This window comes from Rousettus aegyptiacus, unplaced genomic scaffold (assembly GCF_014176215.1).
Source record: "Rousettus aegyptiacus isolate mRouAeg1 unplaced genomic scaffold, mRouAeg1.p scaffold_m13_p_6, whole genome shotgun sequence".
In the NCBI taxonomy this organism is placed as follows: Eukaryota; Metazoa; Chordata; class Mammalia; order Chiroptera; family Pteropodidae; genus Rousettus; species Rousettus aegyptiacus.
The window spans coordinates 61,681,961-61,691,867 of NW_023416309.1; positions in this window are offsets into that span (position 1 = coordinate 61,681,961).

A 9,907-nucleotide genomic window follows, 5' to 3' on the forward strand; every position below is an offset into this window, starting at 1 on the left:
CATTCCTTTCTGGCCTGCAAAATTTCCATTGAAAAGTCAGTAGACATTCTTATGGGGTACGCTTGTAAGTAACTAAATGCCTTTCTCTTGCTACTTTTAAGATTCTCCCTTTGTCTTTGATCTTTGGCATTTTAATTATGATATGTCTTGGTGTGGGTCTGTTTGAATTTCTCTTGTTTGGGACTCTTTGTGCTTCCTGAACTTGTATGTCTAATTCCTTTGCCAGGTTAGGGAAGTTTTCTGTCATTATTTCTTCAAATAGATTCTCAATCCCTTGCTGTCTCTCTTCTCCTTGGGGTACTCCTATGATCCGGATATTGTTACACTTCACGTTGTCCCAGAGATCTCTTAAACTATCCTTATTTTTTAAAAATTCTTTCTTCTTTCTGTTGTTCTGATTGGGTGTATTCTGCTACTTTGTCTTCTAGTTTGCTGATTCAGTCTTCTGCTTCATCCAATCTACTCTTAAATCCTTCTAGTATATTCTTCCTTTCAGTTATTGTATTCCTCATTTCTGTCTGGCTAGTTTTCATGGTTTCTGTGTCTTTTTTTATGCTGTTGAGGTTCTCACTGTGCTCATCCATTCTCTCCATAAGTTCGTTGAACATCCTTATAAGCATTATTTTGAACTCTGTCTCCATTAGGTTGCTTGCCTCCATTTCATTTAGCTTATTTTCTGGAGTTTTGTCCTGTTGTTTCATTTGTGGCATGTTTCTTTGTTCTCTAATTTTATTAGCCTCTCTATGTTCATTTCTATGTGTCAGGAACATTTGTTTTGTCTCTCAGCCTTGGCCAGACAGCCTAATGTGGGAGGTGTCCTGTGTGGCCCAGTGGTGCACTCTTCCTGATCCTCTGTGAGGGGGGGTTCTGGAGGTGATCTTTGTGTGGGTTGTGTGTGATATATTGTAGCTAAGTTTTTATTGGTGTTAGTACACCAATGGGATTAATAGTCTGGCTGACTAGTTGTGGGAACTGTAAGAGTTGCTGTGTGAGGGCTGACCCTACTGAGTGGTATTTGCCCTAGCAGCCTTGTTTACTTGTTGCAACCACCCTTTGTATACCACTAATGGGGCTAGTCTGGAGTTGCTCTGTTGTGGTCTAGTGCCAGCCTCCGGGTGCATTGGGTTTGTGGCCCCTTGAGAGGAGCTCCTCAGTAGTCCAAGGTAAGCCGCTGTCTTTTATTGCTCAGGGCTACTTGATGAGAGCTACAAAGTGATCTGCAGATTGTTGTTGCCTATGCTGGATCTATAGGTAAGTGAAAGAGACAATGCTGTAGACAACAATCCAGTTGTCCCCATTGCCTGACGTAGGGTAGTTTAGCAGAAGGACCAGTGCTTCTCAAGGCCTGACACTCCCTGTCAGTTTCCCTTAGTTTCTGAAACTGGAAGAGCCTCTGGTTGATATTTGTGTTTGATGGTGTAGGGACCCCTGGGGTCTCATGGATCTATTCAGTAAATTTCCTCCTGCCTCTGCATTATAAGTTTACATGCCAATACTGTTTCTGTGCCTCCCTGTATAAATTTCCAATTATAGAAAGATCACCCTCTGCCCACCTCAGGGCTGCAAACATCTAAGCTCTGTTTAAGAATTCCTGAAGCGCGTGGGTGTGTTTGTGGTCCACCACTGGATGAACATGCTTTGTGTGAGCCACATGCACTTATTGCTGTTGTTTGCTGTTGAACTCGTGACCCAAGGAAAGCATATGATGGCACTGGATTGCCTTGGAGCAGGCTTGTCACAGGTAATTTGTGTGTTAGGTGGGGTGTTGTTTCAGTGAGGCACGCGGCCTTCAGGCCTACAGAGCACCAGATTTGCTGCCAGCTCTGGGACTGTGGGCTCCCACCAAAGTCACATATCACTGCGTGACCTACTGTTATCTGTGATGGGCCCACAAAACCCCTGAGATCTACCCAAGCGATATGGTATCTCATGCTGGAGGCAGTGATCTTCCCATCACTGTATTCCCTGAACTTTGCTGGCTGAGGTCTGCAAAGAATGCACCACTCCAGGGCAAAGGCAGCCTCCTATCAATGTGTTGTGGGCACTTTGTGTATTGGATGTGTAACGTAAACGCTTGACACGCTGAGAGAAGTTTTAAAAGCAAGCCTATATTGGGAGAGCGCTCCCGGGTGAGGTTCTCTGGTCCAGAGAGGAGAGGAGCCAGAGAAGTCGTGCCCTGGGACGGAAGGGTATAGTTTTTATAGGGTTATGTGGGGGTAGGGTATAGAATGGGGAATGTCAGTTGAGCATCCAGATGAGGGTGATGGCGGATTAGGGTGATTGTGCCAGGGCTTTAGGATGGGTCCTCGTCCGGATTCAGATGCCAAGCTGGGAAGCCTCCAGGCAGACCCCCACCCACCTAACAGATGGGGGCAGAATCTTAGGGAGTCAAGGCCTATCAGGCCAATAGCCTCCGTTTCCTGCAATTTTGGTGTTTGTACATTTCCACAGTAGTCACAGATCACAGAGAGACATGGTGCTTGCTGTCTGAGGTGGTCCCACAGACCCGTGCAATCCCTGCAAGAGATATTGCAGCTTGTACAGGTAGCAGTGGTCTGCCCACAGCTGTTTTCACTGAAATGCACTTATTACACTAGCCAAAGTCTTTTACCTGTGCAGAATGCACAGCCCCAGAGAAAAGTAGGGTCGGGGAGCCTGCCTGTCGATGGGCTGCAGGTACTTTGTGGCTTGGGTGAAGAGGGATCTCAGGGAGACAAAGGCCATCAGGCCAATACAGCCTCAGTTTTGCTGCTAGTTCTGTGCCTATGAATTTCTGCTGTAGTCATAGATCGCAGTGAAACCAGCTGGTGTCTGGGGCAGTCCCACAAACCCCTGCTATCTCCCCACGTGATATTATAGCTCTTGTAGGCAGCAGAGGTCAGCCCACAACCCATTTCCCTGCAGTGCAGCCCTGTGCTAGCCTAGGTTTGTTGGCAGTGTAGATGTGGGGTGGAGGTGAAGGGGCAGGGAAGTGGGGGTTGACTGTCAATGGGCTGCCCAGGGCAATTTGTGGGTTATGTGGGGCGGGGTCTCAGGGAGACAATGGCCATCAGATCAGTACCGCATCAGTCTTTCTGCAACTTTTGTAACCTTTCACTCATTCCCACATTCCCACAAAAGTCCCTGATCACAGCAAGAGCGGCTTCTGTCTGGGACTGGCCCATGGATCCCTGAGATCCACCCAGGTTTGTTTTGGCAGCAGTGATCTGCCTGAAACTGTCTCCAAAATGTGTACTCAGCGCTGGCTGCCAGCTGCAGATATTTGGCCCTGAATCAGTGCAGGGTGTGGCAGCCATCCAGTAACAAAAGCCCTGGGCAATCTGCAAGCTGGGTGGGGGGAGGGGGGGCAATCTCAGGCTAGAGCTTCCTAATGGCCCTGTGGGAGGGGTCTGCTTGTATGGTCTGTAGACTGCCCCTTAGGGTGTTGACTAAGGTACAGTGATGGACGCCCATTCAACCTTTGCTTTGGAGCCAGGAAAGGCAGTCTTACCCTAGGAATCTTACGGGAGCCTCTGACCCACCACCAGTGCCACAGGTGAGTGTCCACAGTATAGAAAGTCTGTTTGTGAACCCTTCAAAGAGGTGTCTAGGGTTTCAGTCTCCGTCTGTCTCTCCTAGATGGACAGAATCCCCTCTGGTTTTTATAGTTAGAGTTTTTGGAAACTCCTCTTCCCTGAGCTGGAACCCTGGGCTGGTGAGTCCCTGAATGAGGCTAGGTTCTCCTCTCCTTCAGGAGAGTCTCTGTAGCTTCGCTCTCCCTCCCGCATTCCTCCACCACCCTTGGGTGCAGTCCAGCTCGATTTGCAACTGTACCCTTCCTCCAGGCTTCAATATGGCTCCTTTATATTATCATATGTCTGTGTTGTGATCAGCTAGACTTCAGGTGATTCTCTACGTTGATTATTCTATAATTTGGTTGTAATTTCAATGTGGACCTGGGAAGAGGCTAAACCTGCTTTTATATATCCACCATCTTCCCTTCTCTCCTCCTTTTGTTGTAGCTGCCAGCCCCCGAAAGACACACGGACCACCGGAAATAGGAAACACTTTATTCAGCCAGCTGGGCCTGCCAGGGGTACACAGACCCCAAATTAAGCAGACCCGAAATGTAAAGGTACAGGGGTTTTAAGCCCCAAATCCCATTCTTCATTCTGTCTAAACACAAAGGTCTATCTTTCTTCTATTTACTACCTGTCAACTCACAGGTCAGGTGCATAAGTGGGGTACAGAAGCAGAAGGCTTGTTTAGAATGTTATGTTCCTATAATCAAAGGCCTATGTGCCCATAGCGATAGTTAAACAGTAATTTCCAGTAAGAGTCAATTTTTCAGCCACCACACTTTATTAGTTTTTAAAGATGAAACATTATTTGCGCTCATTCTTATTTTTTGAGATAGTCCTGTAATGATAGGAACTTTCCGCTATTTACTGATTTTTCTGTGTCCCGAAAGTTTCTATATGTTGTACTATCATTATCATTCGTTTCTATGTATCTCTAATCTCTCTTTTTATTTCTTTTCTGATCCAGTCATTCTTTAGTAGCACGTTATTTAATTTCCATGTATTTGTGACTCTTCCCACTTTCTTTTTACAGTTGATCTCTATCTTCAAGGCATTATGATCAGAGAGCATTGCTGCAGGATACTCGGACAGAGAGTTGGGACATTGAGGCAATATGCAGACAGTAGCATTTATTGGTGCCGGCACCGGCTCAGTTGGATTCATATCCAAAGGCTGAGCCCAATCGCAGCGGGGCTTTCCCTTTTATACACATCTTATACTTCCTCATAGTTATAGATTTGAATGTTCTTCCTATATAAGGGAAGTGTATTTTGATTGGTTGGCAGGCTGTAAGGGCAAGTGAGTAACTTTCAACAGTCCTGGGAAGCAGTTAGCTCAGGCCTTTCTACCACATTCCCCCCTTTGATGCTTGAGCCCAAGATTGGGTCAGAGAGCATCATCCTCATCCTGTTCTTCATCTAAGCGCTGGTATTTCCATGCTGTATGACCTGACTCCCTATCCTGGTTCCCTCTTTACATTTATAGTTTTAGGGGTCGCACTCAAGGATGAGCTTAGTAGAAACACAAATAGAGCCATTAGGGGTATGTTGGCTATCTTGATGGGGTGTCGCCATCCTCAGGCTTCTGTGTGTGGATTGGTCAGCTTCCGGTGTGACCAAAGCAGGGCCAGTGTTCTTTCGATCTGCAAGTCCAGTTGACATCTTCTTTCGGAGGGTTAATCTGAGGGACTCTGTAATGCACTCCCAGTCGGTGGCCATTGGCTTTAGCCTGCTATGGTGAATCCAAGGTATCATCTCGGCAACCTTTATTGCAGTGGGAGTGGACAAGATAACAGTGAATGGGCCCCTCCAAAGAGGCTTTAAGGGTAAGACATTCCATTCCTTGATGCACACCGAACCTCCTGGCCTAAAGGAATGGGCCTCAGTAGTCAGACTAACAGGCAGCCTTTCCCTAACCCAGTGGTTGAGAGCCTGCAAAGTGTAGTACCCAGGGCTTGTAACTGCTGTCTCAGAGTCAATTTGCCTGTTTCCTGGTCATGGTTTCTTCTCCCTCCAGAGAGTACTCAGATGACTTCAAGAGCTGATCAGACTCCTCTTCTGCTTTTTAGGGGTAGGTCAAATACTTGGACCCAGGTCCTCGCTAGTCTATCAGGCGGTGCTCCTGCACTGCTTCCTGCGTCTCACCGGTTCTATTGTGCTCTCAGAGCCTCTGCCCCGGTCCAGAGGAAGATTCATTTTTCCCTGCAGACAGCAGGTCCACTGGTGCCAGGTGGAGTCTGCTTCTCCCAAGCATCCCGGGGGCCAAACCCTGATGACAAGGGAAGTGAAAGCTCGCCATCTCTGATCCTGGATAAGCCCCCAGAAATGTTGCAGGATACTGGGACAGAGAGACAGGACACCAAGGCAATGAGCAGCAAGTAACATTTATTGGTGCTAGCACCAGCTCAGCGGATTCACATTCAAATGGCTGAGCTCTGACTGCAGCGGGGCTTTCCCTTTTATACACATCAGGAAGTAGTGTTTACAGACTTGCATGTTCTTTCTATAAGAGGAAAGTGTATTTTGATTGGTTGGCAGGCAGTGAATAACTTTCAAGAGTCCTAGGACGCAGTTAGTTTGGGCCTTGCTACCATAATATAGTTGGTATGATTTCAACCTTCTTATATTTGTTGAGGCTATCTCTGTGTCCTCATATGTGGTCAGTCCTTGAGAATATTCCATGTGCACTAGAGAAGTATATATAAGAAGCTGTTTTGGGATGAAATGCTCTGTAAATGTCAATTATATTTAGTTGGACTAATGTGTCATTTAAGAATGTTATTTCCTTATTGCTTTTCTATTTGGATGATCTGTTCCTATCTGACAATGGGGTGTTTAGGTCCCCTACTATGATAGTGTTTTGAATTGTTTTTCCCTTTAGTTCTATTAGTAATTGCTTTATATATTTTGGGGTTCCCTGATTGGGAGCATAGATATTAATGTGTTATTTCTTCTTGGCACATGATTCCCTTTATTGTTATGAAGTGTTCCTCAGTAACTTTCTCTTTTTTTATTTTGAAGTCTATTTCATTCAATATTAGTACCACTACTCCCATTTTTCTCTGTATGCCATTTGCTTGAAATATCATTTTCCATCCTTTCATTTTGAGTCTATATTTGTCTTTGGAACTGAGCTGTGTCTTCTGGAGGCAGCATATGGTTGGGTTTCATTTTTTGATCCAATCTGCTACTCTGTGCCTTTTTATTGTTGATTATAGTCCATTTACATTTAGGATGATTATTGAAATATGAGGTTTTCCTTTAGCCATTTTGTCTTTTTCTTTTTGGTAGCTCGGTGTTTCTATTTTTTCTTTGTCCTTCAGTTTCTGTCTGTTATTTCAATTTGATTGTTGTTGTTTTTTTTTTCCCCCTGAGTTTTCCCTCTGGTTCTTCTTGTTTTATGTTATGTACTTCAGTTCTGGATCTTTACTATGTGGTTACCATTATATTTATGTAAAGGATAGTTATGTATACATACATGCATACATATAGTAGCCTATTTTCTTCTGCATGTGCTTTTTCTTCATTTCCCTTCACAAATTTGGATCTTTGAAATCTTCCCTGTTCTGTTATTGTTGTCTCAAATTGTCCCTATGTATGCTGAATGTTCATTTCTATCTTGCAATAGCAATTGTCTTATTGTTTAAAGCGTATAATGTCCTGTTCTTGATAAGGGTTTCACCACTCTACTTCTGTCTGCCTGCTAATTGCCTTACTCGTAGTTAGGATTTTTTCATCATTTTGTTTTAGGTGGGCTGACCCCTTTCAGTATTTCCCATAATGCAGGTCTCATAGCAGAGAATTCTCCCAAATTTTGTATATCTGTAAAGGTGTTTTATTTCTCCTTCATATTTAAAGGAGAGCTTTGCTGGATACATTATTCCTGGCTGGTAATTCCATTCATTTAATAGTTTGAATATTTGGTTCCATTTCTTTCTTGCTTGTAAGATTTGTGTGAGAAGTCTGAAGATAGTCTAATGGGTTTTCCTTATATGCTACTGTCTTCTTTTCCCTGGCTGTTTTGATAATTCTTCCTGTCATTAATTTTTGTCAATTTTAATATAACGTGTCTTGGAGAAGGACTAAATGGGTGTTCTGTTAGCTTCTTGGATTCGAAGCTCTAGCTCATTCTTTAGATTTGTGAAATTCTCCTCAACTATTTGTCTGAAAATGGTTTCTGATCCCTTCTTTTCTTTTCCTTCTGGAATGTTTATTATTCTTCTGTTTCCTTTCCTGATGCTATCATCTCCTTCTAGTCTTCCTTCCTTCCTTCCTTCCTTCCTTCCTTCCTTCCTTCCTTCCTTCCTCCCTTCCTTCCCTTCTTTCCTTCCTTCCTTCCTTCCTTCCTTCCTTCCTTCCTTCCTTCCTTCCTTCCTTCCTTCCTTCCTTCCTTCCTTCTGTCCTTCTTTCCTTCTTTCTTTCTTTCATTCTTTGTTCTCTCCTTCCTTCTGAATTATTTCTAGATTCCTGTTTTTGATATCAGTGATCCTTTCCTTCATTTGGTCAACTCTATTTCCTAAGCTTGCTATTTCATTCCTCATCTCTTTTAATTTGTTCTTTATCTCCAGAAGTTCCTTTTGTTTCTTATTTAAGGTTTCAGTCTCCTTGCTAAAAAACTCATTCTGCTGGTCTAATTTTTTTCTCAACTTCTAGAATTTTTAATGAGATATTTTGGATCTCATTGAGTTTTTTCAGAATTACCATCCTAATTTCTCTGTCATTTAAGTCGCATATTTCTATATTTAAGCTTTTTTTTTTTTTTTTTTTTTTTTTAATGAAGATTTTCCTCTTTCTTTCTCAGGTGTTTTGTCACCTTGGTTGTTTATGGTGTTTGATGGACTGTTTCTTCGCCTGGGCATTGATGAGGTGTATTTTGCTTCCCACCACCCCCTGCCCCGGAAGATTTATTATATAGAGATCTCTATTTACCCTGTTGCTAAGAAGGTGTTTTTCTTTTGATTTCCAGTAGGAGGTGTCCAAGCCTCTTGGATCCCTGCTTTGAGACTTAATAATGCCTTTTTTTTCTTATATTCAATTGTGATTGCTTCTTTCGGTTTCCATCTCTGTCAGTGTTAGTGACAGTTTTGGTAGCATTTGCTCAAATTACCCTAGGGCTCCGTGGTGTTCCGTGGAGGACATGCGGTGGAGGGAGGGCACATTCTGGTTGGGAGGTGGGGGTTACTGTTAGTCTTTGTGTCTCGGCCTTGCACTTTGCAACCATGGCTGCTTAGACCCAGCGTTGCCCCTCTGTACTTAGTTACGGCTACACTTTCTGCCTTGATCCCTGGAATCTGCTGCATAGAGCTTATAGATCTCACAGGCAGGGATGTTTGTTGAACCAGCACAGTTTCTTCCTTCCCCCTTCTCCTGCAGGGAGCTCCAGCCACAAGAGGTAGCTTCTTTGTTCCTCCCAATATACTCCACAGATTCCCATGGTTCTGACCTCTGGAAGCTCTCATAGATCACTCACTTAGGCATGCTTGTGTACAAGGTAGGTATTATTTGTTGAGTTGTAGATTTCAGCTTATTGTTATTTCAAGGGGAGAGATCCAGGGACATCTCTCACTCTGCTAGGCTTCTAACTTCACTCTCGTTTGTCTTTATAATGATGTCAGATAGTTGTCGTAGAATTCTTTTACTTTTTAAAATTTTTACTTCTCTCTCTTCTTCCTCTTTGGTCAGTCTAGGTTTCTATCTTTGAGCTTGCTTAAAATCTTTCAGTGACTGTGTATCGTTTATAGGAAAAACTCTACATCCTTATGTGACATACAAAATTATTTGTAAACCCCACCTACTCAAGATATCACTCACTGCCACCCATTCTGACTACCTTCTTGTATTCCTTTAATCTGATTTGTTCTCCTTTGTACCTCTTTATGTGTTACTCTCTCTATATGGAAGGCTCTTCTCATCCTGTTTCCTCATTTATTCAAAATCATTTAAAACATTACCTGTTTGAGAAACCCTCTCTGAACCCCTAATTTTGACAAATATGCTCCTCCTACTCCTCATTGTTATTTAAGTTTATTCACAGCCCTCCTCCCAATAAACGGTGGACATCATCAGAATTTATTTACCAATAAATAAGTTATTCATTTACTCAACTCCTAAACCTAATATAGAATGAGTGAATGGATAATTTAATGAAATAATGAAATTAAATGTATTAAAAATAGAAAAATAGGGTGGTCAGGGAAGAACATAACATGCTTGAAGAGGTGTCATTTGAGCAAAGGCCCAAATAAAATGGGTTATAGATCTGTAATCAGTCTTGGGGAATCCTGGCATAAAAGCCTGTGATAGGAATGAGCCCATGTGTTTGTGGAACAGCTAGAAAGCTAGTGCAGT